At 39.9% G+C, this 19,137-nt stretch overlaps 1 long non-coding RNA gene across 1 annotated transcript in view; it reads right to left on the bottom strand.

Annotated features, from left to right (window-relative positions):
* The window catches only part of LOC130295395 (uncharacterized), a 41,578-nt gene extending 28,539 nt beyond the window's left edge, over nucleotides 1–13,039 (bottom strand). Inside the window, exons 1-2 of the long non-coding RNA XR_008848814.1 lie at nucleotides 11,024–13,039; nucleotides 8,275–8,385 (exon numbers count right to left, since the gene is read on the bottom strand). This is a non-coding gene — a long non-coding RNA (uncharacterized LOC130295395). The remainder of the gene's footprint in view (nucleotides 1–8,274; nucleotides 8,386–11,023) is intronic.
* Nucleotides 13,040–19,137: the final 6,098 nt, after the last annotated feature.

Here is a 19,137-nt window from a genome sequence, read left to right as displayed (position 1 = left end):
GGGGGCTTACACTGGTGACTATAGAGGGGAAGAGACAATGGACTGGGAGCAACAGTAGGGGTAAGTATACGTTGTTTTAAAAAAAAAAAAATTATTTTTCTTCGCTAGTGTTGCCCATCTAGCATTTTTTTGTTGATCACATGACCTCAGAGGCTTAAAGGGGTACTTCGCTGGACCTAAAAACACATCTGTATATTTTAAAGAGGGAGTATATTATAGAGCAGATCAAACGTCTGTACATGTTAAAGGGGTTATCCAGGAAAAAACATATATATATATATATATATATATATATATATATATATATATATATATATATATATACCGTATATACTCGAGTATAAGCCGACCCGAGTATAAGCCGAGACCCCTAATTTCAACCCAAAATCCCAGGAAAAGTTATTGACTCGAGTATAAGCCTAGGGTGGGAAATACCTCATCCCCCCCTGTCATCATCCAGACCCGTCATTAACATCCTCATAATCATCCCCTTGTCATCATCCCACACATCCCCCCTTCATCATCCCCCACATCCCCCCTTCATCATCCCCTTGTCATCATCCCACACATCCCCCCTTCATCATCCCCTTGTCATCATCCCACACATCCCCCCTTCATCATCCCCTTATCATCCCCCCTTCATCATCCCCTTATCATCGCACACATCCCCCCTTCATCATCCCCTTATCATCCCGCACATCCCCCCTTCATCATCCCCTTATCATCCCACCCCCCCCCTTCATCATCCCCACCCCCCTTCATCATCCCCACACCCCCCCTTCATCATCCTCTTCTCATCATTCGCCCTCAGTGGTCTTCAACCTGCGGACCTCCAGAGGTTTCAAAACTACAACTCCCAGCAAGCCCGGGCAGCCATCGGCTGTCCGGGCTTGCTGGGAGTTGTAGTTTTGAAACCTCCGGAGGTCCGCAGGTTGAAGACCACTGCGGCCTTCAACATCATCCAGCCCCCCTCTCACCCCCTTTAGTTCTGAGTACTCACCTCCGCTCGGCGCTGGTCCGGTCCTGCAGGGCTGTCCGGTGGGGAGGTGGTCCGGGCTGCTATCTTCACCGGGGGCGCCTCTTCTCCGCGCTTCCGGCCCGGAATAGAGGCGTTGCCTTGACAATGACGCAGGAGTACGTTGGCAATGAACGCACCTCTGCGTCGTTGTCACGGCAACGTGACTATTCTGAGGCCGGGCCCGAAGCGCTTAGAAGAGGCCTCCCCGGTGAAGATAGCAGCCCGGAACCAGTATCCCACCGGACCACCTCCTCACCGGACAGTCCTGCAGGACCGGACCAGCGCCGAGCGGAGGTGAGTACTCAGAACTAAAGGGGGTGAGAGGGGGCTGGATGATGTTGAAGGCCGCAGTGGTCTTCAACCTGCGGACCTCCGGAGGTTTCAAAACTACAACTCCCAGCAAGCCCGGACAGCCGATGGCTGCCCGGGCTTGCTGGGAGTTGTAGTTTTGAAACCTCTGGAGGTCCGCAGGTTGAAGACCACTGCGGGTGGGAGAGTTCACTCGAGTATAAGCCGAGGGGGGTGTTTTCAGCACGAAAAATCGTGCTGAAAAACTCGGCTTATACTCGAGTATATACGAGAGAGATATATATCAACTGGCTCCAGAAAGTTAAACAGATTTGTAAATTACTTCTATTAAAGAATCTTAATCCTTTCAGTGCTTATGAGCTGCTGAAGTTGAGTTGTTCTTTTCTGTCTAAGTGCTCTCTGATGACACGGGTCTCAGGAAACGCCCAGTTTAGAAGCAAATCCCCATAGCAAACCTCTTCTACTCTGTGCAGTTCCCGAGACAAGCAGAGATGTCAGCAGAGAGCACTGTTGCCAGACAGAAAACAACAACTCAACTTCAGCAGCCGATAATTATTGAAAGGATTAAGATTTTTTTAATAGAAGTAATTTACAAATCTGTTTAACTTTCTGGCACCAGTTGATTTAAAGAAAAATGTTTTCCAGCGGAGTACCCCCTTAACTTGTACAGAAGTTTGATCTGCTCTATAATATACTCCCTCTTTAAAATACACAAATGTGTTTTTAGGTCAATCCCAGTCAAGAGGGGGAGAGGAGTGCAAAAGAAATCACATCTTCAGAACATAAAAGGAAAGATTGCACGGTATAGGATGTGTCGCCAAAAGTGAAGCCTGAGGCAAAAAAATTATTTTCGCCAAATTCAAAATGCCCGTAATTTCAAAGATTTCTTTAAAAAAAGATAATTTCTTTAAAAAACAGCGCCACACCTGTCTGAAGGTTGTATGCGGTATTACAACTCGGCTTCAGTCACTTTTAAACAGTAAAGGAGATAGAGGACCGTGAACCGTCTGAACTCAGTAAAATGACTCTCTCCACGTATAAACCTTTCAATAAAAGACTACGAGACATTTCGGGCTCATATATTACTTAATCGGCCATAATGATGTTTTATAGTCAAAAAGAGAGGCATAAACGCAAGGCCTGTTCCGTATTACAGGCGAGCCGCAGAACAGACCTCCGGAGGAATAGTAGAGGCAATAGAGGGGCCGTAAGAAGATCACAAAGATCACAGCGTGAAAAGATGGAATTGTACCATTGTTACATATATGTTTCTATTTTACTTTATTGGAGGGTTGCTGTTTCTTTTCAAACCTGAGTTTATAGAATACAAACGTGTTAATGTGAATATATATTGGTGAGGGAGTATATAAAGCAGTGGTCTCCAAACTGTGGACCGCCAGATGTTGCAAAACTACAACTCCCAGCATGTCCGGACATATACCTGCGAGCACCAACAACATGGTATTATTTTTTGGTTGTGCTGTTCTGGATTTTGTAGATAGTAAGGAAGGTAAAAGAGAAAGGAAAGAAGAGAGGAGAAAGGATGGATGAATGGATAGATAGATAGATAGATAGATAGATAGATAGATAGATAGATAGATAGATAGATATGGGATAGATAGATAGATAGATATGAGATAGATAGATATGAGATAGATAGATATGAGATAGATAGATAGATAGATAGATAGATATGAGATAGATAGATAGATATGAGATAGATAGATATGAGATAGATAGATAGATAGATAGATAGATATGAGATAGATAGATATGAGATAGATATGAGATGGATAGATATATAGATAGATAGATATGAGATAGATAGATAGATATGAGACAGATAGATATATAGAAATTAGATAGATAGATAGATAGATAGATAGATAGATAGATATGAGATAGATAGATAGATAGATATGAGATAGATAGATATGAGATAGATAGATAGATAGATATGAGATAGATAGATATGAGATAGATATGAGATAGATAGATATATAGATATGAGATAGATAGATAGATATGAGACAGATAGATATATAGAAATGAGATAGATAGATAGATAGATAGATAGATATGAGATAGATAGATAGATAGATATGAGATAGATAGATATGAGATAGATAGATAAATAGATATGAGATAGATAGATATGAGATAGATAGATAGATATGAGACAGATAGATAAATAGAAATGAGATAGATATATAGATATGAGATAGATAGATAGATAGATAGATATGAGATAGATAGATAGATATGAGATAGATAGATAAATAGATATGAGATAGATAGATATGAGATAGATAGATAGATAGATAGATAGATAGATAGATAGATATGAGATAGATTTGATATAGATAGATAGATATGAGATATATAGATAAATGGATAGATAGATATGATATAGATAGATAGATAGATATGAGATAGATAGATATGAGATGATAGATATGAGATAGATAGATATGAGATAGATAGATAGATATGAGATGATAGATAGATATGAGATAGATATGAGATAGATAGATATAAGATGGATAGATAGATATGAGATGATAGATAGATATGAGATAGATATGAGATAGATATGAGATAGATAGATAGATAGATAGATAGATAGATAGATAGATACGCAAGAGATGCGGAGACAGCACAGCCAGAGTAGTCACACAGCAAGTGGGTGCAAGCCAAGTTTCTAACAGTCCCAGTCGCAGACTGTACAGGTAGGTATCCAATGCAGGTATAAGGCAGCACACCGAGTAGTGTTCAAATAAAGTGCAGTTTAATGTCCCATATCTAGATACAACGTTTCGGCAGTATCACACTGCCTTTCTCAAGCATAGCTTAGATAGATAGATAGATAGATAGATAGATAGATATGAGATAGATATGAGATAGATAGATAGATAGATAGATATGAGATAGATAGATGATAGATAGATATGAGATAGATAGATATGAGATAGATAGAGATAGATAGATAGATAGATATGAGATAGATAGATATGAGATAGATAGATAGATAGATAGATAGATATGAGATAGATAGATAGATAGATATGAGATAGATAGATATAGATATGAGATGATAGATATGAGATAGATAGATAGATAGATAGATAGATAGATATGAGATAGATAGATAGATATAGATATGAGATGATAGATATGAGATAGATAGATAGATAGATAGATAGATATGGGATAGATAGATAGATAGATAGATAGTAAAGCAATAACTGTTACTGCAAACCCACTTTATTTGACCACCATCTCCAGATCACGAAATTTCCACCAGCAAATAGAATTTCTGGTATCCAATCTCCCTAATCTAGAGAAGTAGCAGAACGCGTGCAATATAAGACAAAAGCGTATCATGGAATTATTTACAAATGTTCCACTCATTTGTTCAATGCACTTTGTAGCATAACACTATTTTATATGCGGCCCTTGATCTGTTCAGAACTGGCGCTTCAGATTTGTGCCTAATGAGAATATAACTGCAAATGAGAGCGGCGCGGAGAAATACGACACGATGGCGGTGATTTCATTATTCTTCTCAATAACAACAGCCAGGGAAGGAATCAGCAGACTGGAGCAGTAATAAAGTCTAAGCTTGTTTGTATCTGTACGGAGTTTAGGGTCTATATTCATTGTTTTCTTTTCTACACTATAAGGAAAATGACTGTAGAATGTAAAATAATATGTGTCCCCCCCCCCCCCCTCCACACTGTAGTGAAGTCTTTATATTCATATTATACTAAAATGTGTGAAAACCTATAATCAAGAGCATCATATAAGAAGATGAACATATAACAGGGATAATATTGTTGCCTAAAAGGGTTCCCTGTTTTGAACAATCCCTTTTTGTCAGAAGAACCTACTGAAATTAAGCTGAACAAGAGAGGTTGTGCTGCAGGGATTCCCAGCGATTAGCTGTAATTTGCAAAGGAATCTGGCAACAGATGTTCGATTTCCCTGTAGCACCCCCGCAGGTGAATTGGGGCATTACATGGCGCCTATTCAAATGAATAATGTGTTTTGTATCAAGTGGACATGTAGGGTCCTCCAGGGCAAGACGTGCTCTTCGAAGCTGCTCTTTGCTGAAGAATATTGATAGTTTTCAAATGAAGAACTAACCACTATTAAAGGGGTACTCCACTGTAAAAAAAAAAAAAAATTAATCAGCTGGTGCCAGAAAGTTAAACAAATTTGTAAATTACTTCTATTAAAAAAAATCTTAATCCGTCCAGTACCTACCACCTGCTGTATAATCCACAGGAAGTTCTTTTCTTTTTGAATTTCCTTTCTGTCTGACCACAGTGCTCTCTGCTGACACCTCTGTCCATTTTTTAAACTGTCCAGAGTACGAGCAAATCCCCATAGCAAACCTCTCCTGCTCCAGACAGTTCCTAAAATGGACAGAGGTGTCAGCAGAGAGCACTGTGGTCAGGCAGAAAGGAAATTCAAAAAGAAAAGAACTTCCTGTGGAGCAAACAGCAGCTGATAAGTACTGGAAGGATTAAGATTTTTAAATAGAAGTCATTTACAAACCTGTTTAACTTTCTGGCACCAGTTGATTTAAATAAAAAGTTTTCCAGGGGAGTACCCCTTTAACTCTGTATTTGATAATACATTTCCTAAACCAGGTTGATGGATATTGAAAATGAGCAAAAATTCCCTATATAATTCTAATGGGACACAAAAAAACTAAAATAGCCAGTTCATCTTTATAAGGATATATTTTATTTAAATACAAGCTTACGAATGAAAAGCGGAGGTCACTGAGTCCGCACAGTAGAACACTGCAGCAGTAAGGCTTTTTTTCACACTGCAACTCATCAGGGTTATTTATCAATAATGGTCTTGGCTCGATCATTTTTGTTGTTTGTCTAGATGCTTTTTTTATTATTATTATTATTATTATTATTTTTTTTTTTTTTTTTTGGCGGTGCTGCTCCAAGTTTATCATATTGTCGCAGTGGCCATGATAAATTTAGTGCAGATCTGCACCCAGATTATTTTTTTCCGCCGCTTTCCGATCATGTCTACCCTCCTTCTGAAGAGCTTGTTTGTCTATGTGTTTGTTTTAGTTTTAATTTTAAAGGGGTACTCCGGTGAAAAACTTTTTTTTTTTTTTTTTTATCAACTGGTGCCAGAAAGTTAAACAGATTTGTAAATTACTTCTATTAAAAAATCTTAATCCTTCCTGTACTTTTTAGCTGCTGAATACTACAGAGGAAATTATTTTCTGTTTAAAACATAGAGCTCTCTGCTGACATCATGAGCACAGTGCTCTCTGCTGACATCTCTGTCCATTTTAGGAACTGTCCAGAGGAAAAGGAAATCCCCATAGCAAACATATGCTGTTCTGGACAGTTCCTAAAGTGGACAGAGATGAGAGCACTGTGCTCATGATGTCAGCAGAGAGCTCTGTGTTTCAAAAATAAAAGAAATTCCGCTGTAGTATTCAGCAGCTAATAAGTACAGGAAGGATTAAGATTTTTTAATAGAAGTAATTTACAAATCTGTTTATTTTTCTGGCACCAGTTGATTTAAAAAAGAAAATAATAATAATTCACCAGAGTACCCCTTTAAGGGAAATTAATGTCTAAAAGAAGGTCTGCAAAGAGAGTCTCCCTCACATCTGATTAGTGGTTTACCTTGGCACAGGCCAGAAAAAAAAAAACTTTATTGTTCAAGAGACAGAGGTTTTAGTTGAACAGGTATTTTTTTTATTTTTTTTTACCTTTCACCTTTTTTTTTATTTTGTTATCACTTTTTTGGATTTTTAAAAAAAACTTGGGCACATGAAATTGTGAGATGTTGGCCATTGCTAACAATCTTATTGTTTCTTACGTCTTTACTATTCCTTTTTTGTACCTTAAAAAATATATCTGGTTGTTTCATATGGACAACTGCTTTACTTTTCCTTTTTAAACATTCTTATTCTCTACCTTATTCTCTCTCTGTCTCTCTCTCTCTCTCTCTCTCTCTCTCTCTCTCTCAAAATTAACCACTGCATCCGTCGCTTCAAAAAAAAAAATGGTCTAGCAACACCAAAAGGTCAAAATGACGAATTTTAGAACCCCCCAATTAGTGCAAATATTTAAGAAATGAGCAAATGTAGACCAAAATAGCAATAGAACACAATGATAAATAACCTCCATAGTGTCTATCATAGGCTTCCCGGGCCCATGTTGGGCTACAAAGTGTTATCCATTTCCCATAGGCTTCTACCGATGTATAATGGTCCAGTAGAGGACAATGAGAAGATGTGGAAACATTAAAAGGGGTACTCCACTGCTCAGCATTTGGAACAAACTGTTCCAAACGCTGGAGCCAGGAGCTTGTGATGTCACGCCCCGCCCCCTCAATGCAAGTCTATGGGAGGGGGCGTGACGGCTGTCACGCCCCCTCCCATAGACTTGCATTGAGGGGGCGGGGTGTGACGTCATGAGGCGGCGGGGCTATGACGTTACGAGCTCCCGATGCCGGCTCCAGCATTCGGAACAATTTGTTCCAAACGCTGAGCAGTGGAGTACCCCTTTAAGGGATGCACCAGGAGTTTTCCTATTGCATACAGCAAATGTGCACTTCTATTGCTGTGTGAAAAGAGCCTTATAGTACTGGGGAACACTCGGAATATGTAACATGCAAGGAGTCATAAGATACAAGGATACTGTATATAGTTAATATAGTTAAATATGCAGCGAACCCTAGTAAACTATATTAAATGTACGGGTTATCTCCAGCATTCCCATAGAGATTAAATGGAGGGGCCATGTGACTGCTTGACTGCTCCTACATATAAAACAAGGGCACTGAGACTGCCACACTCATGTGGATAGGTGATAAATTGTAATTTTTCAAATTTAAAGAGTGACAAACAACAACCAATAAAAATTAATTATAACAAAAAAATGTACAGTAATACAGACCAGGATGGCATCCTCATCCCAACATGGATTTTGCTGCTGCTTCTTCTGAGGGTTCCTCCAGTTCTGTGTGATGCTCCTTATTTCTAAGCTTGTATTTTAATTAAATGTTTCCTAATAAAAATGAAATATTACTTTGGATTTACTTCCGTTTCCTATTTGTAATTTTACCAGTTTAGATTGAATGCAAATCCATTCATAAATTTGCAGGTAGGATAAGGTCACATCAGAAAATTACCTAAATCTTATGGGATACGACAGAAAACTGGCCAAATGGTATGCCGAGGTATACCACAGTGTAGCCTGGGCAGATCCATTAATTTCAATAGACTGAATGTACCGTAGTTTAATAGTGACTTCATACACTTTTGTTTTTAGTGAGACCCAAAAGCACAGACGGCTTTTTTGTCCCACTAAAAAGTGTATAAACATCAAATATACTGAACATAGTCAGGATTAGAAATGTGAAGTCAATGGTTCTAGCTGGGGTATACATTGGCATACCATTTGGCCAGTTTTCCAACATATGCCACAAATATTGAGTAGTTTTTTTTATGTGAACTTAGAACGTAGCCTTTAATCATAATGTATTTTGGTAAAACCCCAAATTCAGAACTTATATATTGGATTGATCTTCCACCCAGATATGGGAAGAGAGATGTTCAACTCACAACTATGTGGCCTCACCATGGGGAACATTATAGTACTAGAGAAGTCATCTCTTTTTTTTTTTCTTATTGGCCATATGAATTCAAGAGATGGATACATCCAACTTTGGAGAAGTTCTAATACTCTTCCATAATTTATGGGACCGTTACTAAGACTGCTGGAAACTCCATAAGGGTTTTTATATGACCATAGACTAGGAAACACATGTATAGAGAGAACTTCTAATGATCACATATAGTCCAACTGTTATATCTTACCCCCTAACACTACACAAGGAGGAATGTCATCAAAATTCAACTCAAGGAAAAGATAAAGATGGACCAGAACTACATTTCGAGCACACATCAAAGGTTTCTCTTCCATTCTGTCAAACATGTAGGGAATCTATCATCCTTTTAGACATGGTTGTGGCCAAGAAAGAAATACGTAGAAATTTCCAAGTGTCTGAGTAATGACTACACGTTATAATTGATTCGTAATGTTCACAGGAGTGTGACGTGCCGAGCGGCCTGATGTGTAGAATCTGTCTGACTTTTCCCTCACACAATTGGCTTTAGTGCTATGTAGCTTTTAATGCATTGATTTATGTTGCTAAGTTTTACGAAGTAATGTGATGGCATGACATGACCTTATCGATACTTCCATCAAGACAGAAATCCATCAGTAATTTACAGTCGCCACTGAGTGGCTCCCGGCTTCAGATTAAGTCTTATCACTGACAACGTACGGGGCGGAAGATGTAGAATCTGGTGATACCTTTATTGGACAACTGAGTAAATTACAGAACACATGGCTTGAAGGTCTGTACCAGGTATAATTCAGTGATGCCAGGAGAAGAGACTCATGCTGTCTCCTGCTTCAAGACTGTACAACATGTAATGTGCAGGCGCTTTAAAAAAACATAACATAGGTAAGACTAAAAGGGTATTTCCACTTTGGAGAATTATGGTGTAAATGTCTGAGATCTGGAACCTCCCCCTAGATTGAGGGCCGCCTCCGGCCTGGTTGCAGCTGCTAGAGAGGGTCTGGAAGATAAAACCAGACAAGATGGCAGTATTACGCAGTTTGTCAAACTTTCTTAGCACCAACTGCTTAGTAGTTCACAGTGCAACAAAATTTTGTTCACAGTCAACCAAAAGAGTCACACCGAGACCGAAACTAATGTAAAGTAGTATACAATCTTTATTAGCATAAGTGAATGGTTAAAATAAAGTAAAAAGGAACAGACAGACTACTGAGGCATCCGTTATATGGGTAATAAAGTGGGAATATAGTGCAAACAAAAGAGGTATAAAAATGGAGAAAAAGCTCCAATCAGGTGTATACATACATAAAATAGTACTGGCTGTATAAAATAAATACTAGCACAAATACAGTTATAAATGTAAAAGTATACACGCAGACCAAAGAAGAAATGCACACTAGGCCAAGATGAAGAGGCCGCAGAGAGGCTACAAGGTTCAGTTATAAAATGCTGATTGGTTGATAAGAAAGAGTCAACAGGAATCCTGGACCTGTATGCTGAGAGACCAGCCGGTCCAACCAATCCTGCAAAAAATGCCTCGAAGTAAATCAAGCCAGCAGCAAACATAAAGTGAACCGTGCGGACACCTTACCCCACTCACGGATGCCACCCCAACGTCGTTTCGCAACAAGTTCGCAACTTTATTGCCACTTTCCCACTTTATTACCCATTTAACGGATGCCTCAGTAGTCTGTCTGTTCCTTTTTACTTGATATTAACCATTCACTTATGCTAATAAAGATTGTAGACTACTTTACATTACTTTCGGTCTCCGCGTGACTCTTTTCGTAGATTATGACGGTATCTATTTACACTAGAGACATTTTCTAAAATTACCCTCATTGATTGAGCCCTTCTTTTGATTTAAAAATTTTAGTTCACGCAACACCGTTTAATCTATGGGAGTCATGTAGACCTTAAAAACAGCCTGGTCCACTGTTTTTGGCTTCCTTACCACCTCCAACAGCTGAATGCAAACCAAAGGCAGGTGATACCTGCAGCTATCACATATTGATGGCATATCCTGTACCATAAATGGCCAAATGGGTTATGACATACCCTATGATACCACCACGATTTTGGGATACGAAAGCCGGATCCATGCGGAGAATTTAAAAACTGTATCCCAGCCACACCTGCACCGCACGCCATCAATCTCAATGAGCCGGACGGAGTCATATAGTGACTTTGGTCAGCTCATTTTCGAATTGTGTCAGTTTTTGTTGCCCAACTGAAACTGCAGCAGACAGCGGTTTTCAGTCAGGCAACAAAAATTGATACAGTCCAAAAAATTTGAGGGGAGTTGCCCTTTCATACAGCAGCAGCCAGTTTTAAAATTCTCCTGGCATATCCCAAAATCCTGGTGCAAATGCTCCCTTACGGCCACAGCATTTACTGCATTCAGACCCACATTGTCCCGATAGGTTAGGGTCCCAGAGGTACAATGGGTAAGCATTATTCACATAAAACTAAAAAATAAAAATAAAAAAATATAAAACCATTTTACACATTTTAAAAAAAAGCATTTTATCATTATCAAACCCGCTGTTTGAAGATGGAAGTCTTCAGGGGGCATCACTATAGGTAGGCCAAGTTTCTGTTTTGCTAACAAAATCCATGCTGTCTTGCCATGTTGGTGACATACGTTCAATACTTATCCTAAGTATAGGGTTTGGGTGTTCATGTTCACAACACACAATAGTTAGACAGAAGACTTGTATCATATCTTGTTTTTTTCCAAAAAAAAGGTGTGGAGTCCTATAACATCCTCATTGTTTGGGTACTTGGCATAGGTCAGTTGGACTGTAAGCGCCAGCAGGGCTGATACCAATGTGGTTGAATATATACCGTATATACTCCTGTAGAAGATATCGTGAATATATACCGTATACACACCTGTAGAAGATATCGTGAATATATACCGTATACACACTTGTAGAAGATATCGTGAATATATACCGTATACACACCTGTAGAAGATATCGTGAATATATACCGTATACACACCTGTAGAAGATATCGTGAATATATACCGTATACACACTTGTAGAAGATATCGTGAATATAGACCGTATACACACCTGTAGAAGATATCGTGAATATATACCGTATACACACCTGTAGAAGATATCGTGAATATATACCGTATACACACTTGTAGAAGATATCGTGAATATAGACCGTATACACACCTGTAGAAGATATCGTGAATATATACCGTATACACACCTGTAGAAGATATCGTGAATATATACCGTATACACACCTGTAGAAGATATCGTGAGTATATACCGTATACACACCTGTAGAAGATATCGTGAATACATACTCTATATACACCTGTTGAAGAAATGTTGAATACATACTGTTTGTACATATGTAGAAGATATAGGCCCAGATTTATCAAACTGGTGAGAGAAAAAGTGGAGAGATTTTTCCACAGCAACCAATCACAGCTCAGCTAACGAGCTCTGGTAAAGTGAAAGCTGAGCTGTGATTGGTTAGGCTGGGTTCACCCCACGTTGTTCAATACAGTTCCCTTATCAGGTTTTTGATTTAAAAAAAAAAAACGGATTCCTCAAAACCTGACTAAACTGTATCAAAACGTGTGTACAAATTTTAATCCTTATACGGTTGAAAAATGATGTCCGGTTGCATCAGTTTTTTAAGAAAAAAAGGTATACGTTTTTAACTTTTCACTCCATTATGAATAAAGTTTCACTTGTTTGATTGAAATTCCAAGAAAAAAACTGTGCAAAGTAAAAAAACGTATGGTGAAAACCGGATGGAACCGTATGCACATACAGGTCTGTACAGTTCCCATTGACTCCCATGTTTAAAAAAACATATACGTTTCAGTACGGTTTTCACCCGGACCAAAAACCGTGGTAGGCTACGGTTTTGGGTACGGGAAAAAAAAACTGACAAAACCATACAGGATGCAAAACGGACACAACCGGATGCATCTTTTGGCATATGGTTTTCAATGGAGAGTCAATGCATACGGTTTTCAATACGGTTCCGTACGGTTTTCAAATTGAAAACGTATACGGGAACTGTATTGCAAAAACGTGGTGTGAACCCGGCCTTACTGTGGGAAAACACTTCAGTTTTTCTCTCACACAGTTTAATAAATCTGGGCCCTAGTGATTGGTGAAAAAAATACACTACAGACATATGTAGAAGATATAGTAAATATATATATATATATATATATATATATATATATATATATGCAGTACACATCTACAGAATACGGGGACTCTATAGATATCTGAAGAAGGTGGGGGAGATTTATCAAAACCTGTCAAGAGGAAAAGTTGCAAGTTGCCCAGGGCAACCAATCAGGTCGCTTCTTTCATTTTTGAAAAGGCCTCTGAAAAATGAAATTATTGGTTGCTATGGGCGACTCAGCAACTTTTCCTCTGGTCAGGTTTTGATAAATCTCCGACATATTGAATATATATGCTATACACAGAAGATATAGGCCCAGATTTGTCAAACTATGTGAGAGTAATGGTGGAGGGATTTTCCTACAGCAACCAATCACAGCTCTGCTTTCACTTTACCAGAGCTCGTTAGCTGAGATGTGATTGGTTGCTGTGGAAAAATCCCTCCAGTTTTTTCTCTCACAAAGTTTGATAAATCTGGGCCATAGTAAATACGTACTCTATAGATTTCTGTAGAAGATTTAGGGGGACATTTATCAAAATTTGTCCAGCGAAAAAGTTGCTGAGTTGCCCATAGCAACCAATCAGATCGCTTCTTTCATTTCTGAAAAGGCCTCTTAAAAATGAAAGAAGTGATCTGATTGGTTGCTATGGGCAACTCAGCAACTTTTCCTCTGGACAGGTTTTGATAAAATAGGAAGCGGCACTCCAAATAGGAAGTGGCACTCGAGAAGATAAGAAATAAGTGACTTTATTCACCCATTAAGAATGTGCGACGTTTCAGCCTCACCATGAGGCCGAAACGTCGCACATTCTTGAGTGGAAATCTTGGGTGAGTTTATACATATATATATATATATATAAACTAAACGGGATGAGTATTTAACTCAGGGATAGTTCACCACTCCTGTTGTGACGGAGCATTCAAGGACCACTAAGCACTCCGCAGGCATGTCTGCAGAGTGTCTGCAGATGGGTACTCTTTCCTTCTGGAGAGAGAGTTCTGGCTTGGCATTAATCCCGATTAGCTTTTTATATTCCGTAACTGGAGCTAAGCTGATACCAGGGAACATCGCCTGAGAAGGTGATGTAATGAGCTGATTTGCATACACCAGGAGTGGTGAACTCTCCACGAGTTAAATACTCATCCTGTTTAGTTGGTCTAAGGCCCCTCATCTCAGCCAAGCCAGATCACCCTGCTCTGTACTGATGAGGGGCAAGAACCATGAAACAGCTGTCTGCAGATGGGTACTCTTTCCTTCTGGAGAGAGAGTTCTGGCTTGGCATAAATCCCGATTAGCTTTTTATATTCTGTAACTGGAGCTAAGCTGATACCAGGGAACATCACCTGAGAAGGTGATGTAATGAGCTGATTTGCATATTCCCATATATATACACACATACACAGAAGATAACAAGTGAATAAATACTCTATACACACGTATAGAAGATATGGTAAATACATACTCTATACCAGTGTTACCCAACTAGGGTGCCTCCAGCTGTTGTAAAACTATAACTCCCAGCATGCCCGGACAGCCGGAGGCTGTCCGGGCATGCTGGTAGTTGTAGTTTTACAACAGCTGGAGGCACCCTAGTTGAGGAACACTGGTCTATACACATCAAGAGAAGATGCCAACCCAGTACCAACTGGCAAACACCTCGTACAGGTCTCCCGGGCTGTAACTACAATGCAAGACAACGCAATTGTGGTCCAACATGATTCATAACAATAAGACAAGAATTGCGCGGTGGATCACATATGTTGACATTTGTCCATCTCATCTGTAACGTATACACCTGGGGTCCTAAGATGGGTAGATGTCTCACACGTTGGTTTTGGGAGACATTTGCTCATCTTTGATTCCCCCCCCACTTTTGCATTAGATCTCCCAAAATGTAAACAGTGTGTGTTCTACATACAAAACAATGCTTCAACTCCACAGATCGTAAGTGTGTGGAGCCTTTCGTAGTATCGCTAGAGAGTGTGCCGAGACGTCTAAAAAAATGAGAATGCCATTTTTAGTCGTAGGCTCTTCACACCGTTGATTGGAAGCTGCTGGTACTACAATGACACGCTCGGGGACAACAGTCTTTTGTGATATTTTCCAGTTTGAAGAAGTCAGCAGATTAACGCCATTGAACCGAACCCGTCCAGAATACATTCACACCACAGAAGTGACACTGACGCCAAACTATACTTCATTAGCAGCTAAAAATTAACTTTTCTCTTTCCGTTTTTTTTTTTCTTACACAAACTCAATTATTTGTCACGGTGTTTGACATTTTATTTCAGTCAAGCAGCTGTGTTTTAAGAAATTTCGTTTTTTTGTAACCCATAATATTCTGCGTATATATATATTCCAGTGATCTGGCATTAATTTCGGATTATTCGTCAGTCATAGAGAAATATATTTTCTTTTATATACCAGTCTCACCACTAGTGTTGCTTGAGATGCATAAATAACCTACACAACATTACGGGTGAGATTTATCTCTGTAGAGGAAGAGTGTTGCAGTTGCCCATAGCAACCAATCAGATTACTACTTTCATTATTAAAGAGGCCTGTGCAAAATGAAAGAAGCGATCTAATTGGTTGCTAGGGGGCAACTGCACCACTCTTCCTCTGCACAGGTTTTGATAAATCTACCCCTACACATGTAAATCTGGCTTAGGGTGCTTTCACACCACGTTTTGTACTTACGGTTCCCGAATACGGCTGGGAGGAGAGGGGGCGGGGCTTAATCACAGCGCCTGCACTCAGTCGTATTCGGGAACCGTATTTAATGCATGTCTATGAGCCGACCGGAGTGAACCGCAGCCTCCGGTCGGCTGCGTTTTAGGCCGTATGCGGTTTCCCGACCGTAGGCAAAAACGTGGTTGACCACGTTTTTTGCCTGCGGTCGGGAAACCGCATACGGCCGAAAACGCAGCCGACCGGAGGCTGAGGTTCACTCCGGTCGGCTCATAGACATGCATTAAATACAGTTCCCCTATACGGCTAAGTGCGGGCGCCGCGATTAAGCCCCCTCAGCCGTATTCAGGAACCGTAAGTACAAAACGTGGTGTGAAAGCACCCTTAAAGGGTAGGACTGAAATGGTACGTAAAATGGTCAAGTTAAATGGGCAGTGTCATTTTAAACAACTTTCCACCATGTGGTAACCTATTTGATTGATACCAAATATGACTACTTAACCCAGAAAAACGGAGAGTTTTTCTGAGGTAAGTTTTTGTCTCCCATCCATGCAATCTGCTGTCCACTGCCTGTTGTCAGGGGATTTCTGTCTCTAGCAACAGAGAAACTATGTGCAGATAAAAAAAGCTTTGGCTGTGGCTGAACCTGAGAGAGCCTGGGCTGTTCATCTGTCAGCTGAGCAAGTAGACCTGCTGAGGATGATCTACAAAGACAATTTACAGGGATACTTTTATTTTTTAAATCAACTGGTGCCAGTAAGTTAAACAGATTTGTAAATTACTTCTATTAAAAAATCTTAATCCTTCCAGTAGTTATTAGCTGCTGAATACTACCAGAGGAAATTATTTTCTTTTTGGAACACAGTGCTCTCTGCTGACATCTCTGTCTATTTTAGGAAATGTCCAGAGCAGCATATGTTTGCTATGGGGATTTTCTCCTACTCTGGACAGTTCTTAAATTGGACAGAGATGTCAGCAGAGAGCACTGTGCTCGTGATTCAGCTCAGAGCTCTGTGTTCAAAAAAGAAAAGAATTTCCTCTGTAGTATTCAGCAGCTAATAAGTACTGGAAGGATTAAGATTTTTAATAGAAGTAATTTACAAATCTGTTTAACTTTCTGGCACCAGTTGATTAAAAAATAAAAAAATAAAGGTTTCCATGGGAGTACCCCTTTAGGGTACGTTCACACTCGCGGATTTACAGCGTATTTTATGCTGCAAATCCACTGGTGAAGGCCCGCTCTATGCTGGCTTTACATGTGCCTGCTCGTAGCGGCAATACGCCGATACCAGCAGACACACTGCGATGTGCGAGTCGCAGTATACTCTCACATCGCGGGAGCTCTCTGCATAGCTCAGAGCAGGGAGAGTGGCCGCGATGTGCGAGTACGCCGCGCACATCGCTGCACTGTGTCTGCTGGTAGTGGTGTATTGCCGCTACCAGCAGGCACATGTAAAGACAGCATAGAGCGGGGCCTTCACCAGCAGATCCACAGCTAAATACGGTACGAAAATCCATGTATTTCATTGTTGCAGATTTAGCTGCAGATCCACAATGATTCAAGATGTGCAAGAACTGTGAATTTATCGTACAAAATCCGAAACAAATCTGCACCATTTCTACAATGAAGATTAACACCAGAGGTTCATGTACACGTGGATTCCATAAGGATCTTCTTTTTTTTCCAATTATTTCTTCCCGATTTACATCTTTGGTCCTGCAATACGCAGCAAATTTTACACATTCATATGCATAGCAAAAAATCAGGGGGGGGGGGTTCTCACTTGAAAGCAATTGTACACTGCATTTCTACAAGCATTTTCATTTACATACATTTGCACCATACGGGAAAATAACCGAAAAACTTCCCAAAAATAGGACACCATGCCCAGAGTAAGCTGTATTTGCAAAAAAATTGAAACAAAACAGATAAAACACCATAACAAAACACCAGAAAAAGCCACAAAGGGCCTCTTTTATCAAAGATAAAGAAAACACTTAGCAACCCATAGCAACCAATCACAGTACAACTTTCACTTTGTATTCTGCTTTTGAAAAATGAATGCTGGATTGTGACTGATTGCTATGGGCAACAAAGACAGTTTTTCCTTTGGGACAGTTTTGATAACTCTGGTCCAAAGTGTATGTGCTCATTCACAGTACAGAATCTTCGCCTGTGGATATTCTGGGTGGAGGTTCCATCTGAAGTGGGTGCCAGCTGAACATGGAGGGCTAGGACCACTTGAAATTGTGCCATCTCCATAGACGACAATGCATTTCTGAGCTCACACCGCCAAAAGACTGAACATGTTAATTCTTTTGGTTGAGTCTGGGGTCCGAAATTTCTAGATGGGAACATCCGCTGCAGCAATTCTATAGTGAGAATTGTGCAGCAGAATCCCATTGAAAGCAAGTTCTGGAGCGGAGTTCTGCTTGGAAAATACTTAGGAGGAGATTTATCAGAACTTGTCCAGAGGAAAAGTTGCTGAGCAACCAATCAGATCCCTACTTTCATTTTTCAGAGGCCTTTTAAAAAATGAAAGAAGTATTTTGATTGGTTGCTATGGGCAACTCAGCAACCTGTCCTCTGGACAGGTCTTGATCAATCTCCACCTTAGTGTGAAGGGGTCTTTATGGAATATATCGGAACTTCCGATATATAATTTATATTTTTCTGGAAGAGTCAACGTGTTTAATAAAAGAGAAACTGTCTTTGTTGCCCATACCAAAGGATCACGGCCCAATTTTCATTTTCCAAGAGCTCCATATGAAATGAAAGCTGAGCTGTGATTGGTTGCTACGCTGTGTGCGTGAAAGCATCCTAATGGCGGGTCACACAAGTCTGTCACAAGTTATTGATTCATCTATGCACAGCGACCGATTTATCAATTGCTCTGAGACCCAAACTGTCTGGTTTCCCCATAGCAGCCAATCACCGCTCGGCTTTCATTTTACCACAGCAATATGAAAAGAAAAAGATGAGCCGTGATTGGTTGCTATGGGCAAAACAAGACAGCTTGTGTCTCAGTCACATTGATAAATCTGGGCCTGGTGTTTTCTAGCATTTTTAGGGTTTGTGGTGTTTATTTTTTATTTTTTTATGCAGCTTGGTGTGGGTATGGTGTTATTTTCGAACATTTCCCATAGGCTTCTAAATTAGTGAAGTTTTTGTGTGTGTGTGGGTGTTAAGGAGGGTCCAGCCTAAGGGTCTGTTCACACTGGGCAAATTCAGCTACAAATTTCCTCGCTGAATTTCCACGCCAATCTTTTGTCAGAATTCAACTGCAAAAAGCACAATTGTAAACTA

The sequence above is a fragment of the Hyla sarda genome, chromosome 11 (genome assembly GCF_029499605.1).
Source record: "Hyla sarda isolate aHylSar1 chromosome 11, aHylSar1.hap1, whole genome shotgun sequence".
Classification (NCBI taxonomy): Eukaryota; Metazoa; Chordata; class Amphibia; order Anura; family Hylidae; genus Hyla; species Hyla sarda.
The sequence above is the reverse complement of the archived record's forward strand: the minus strand, read 5'-3'. Positions and strand labels throughout refer to the sequence as shown.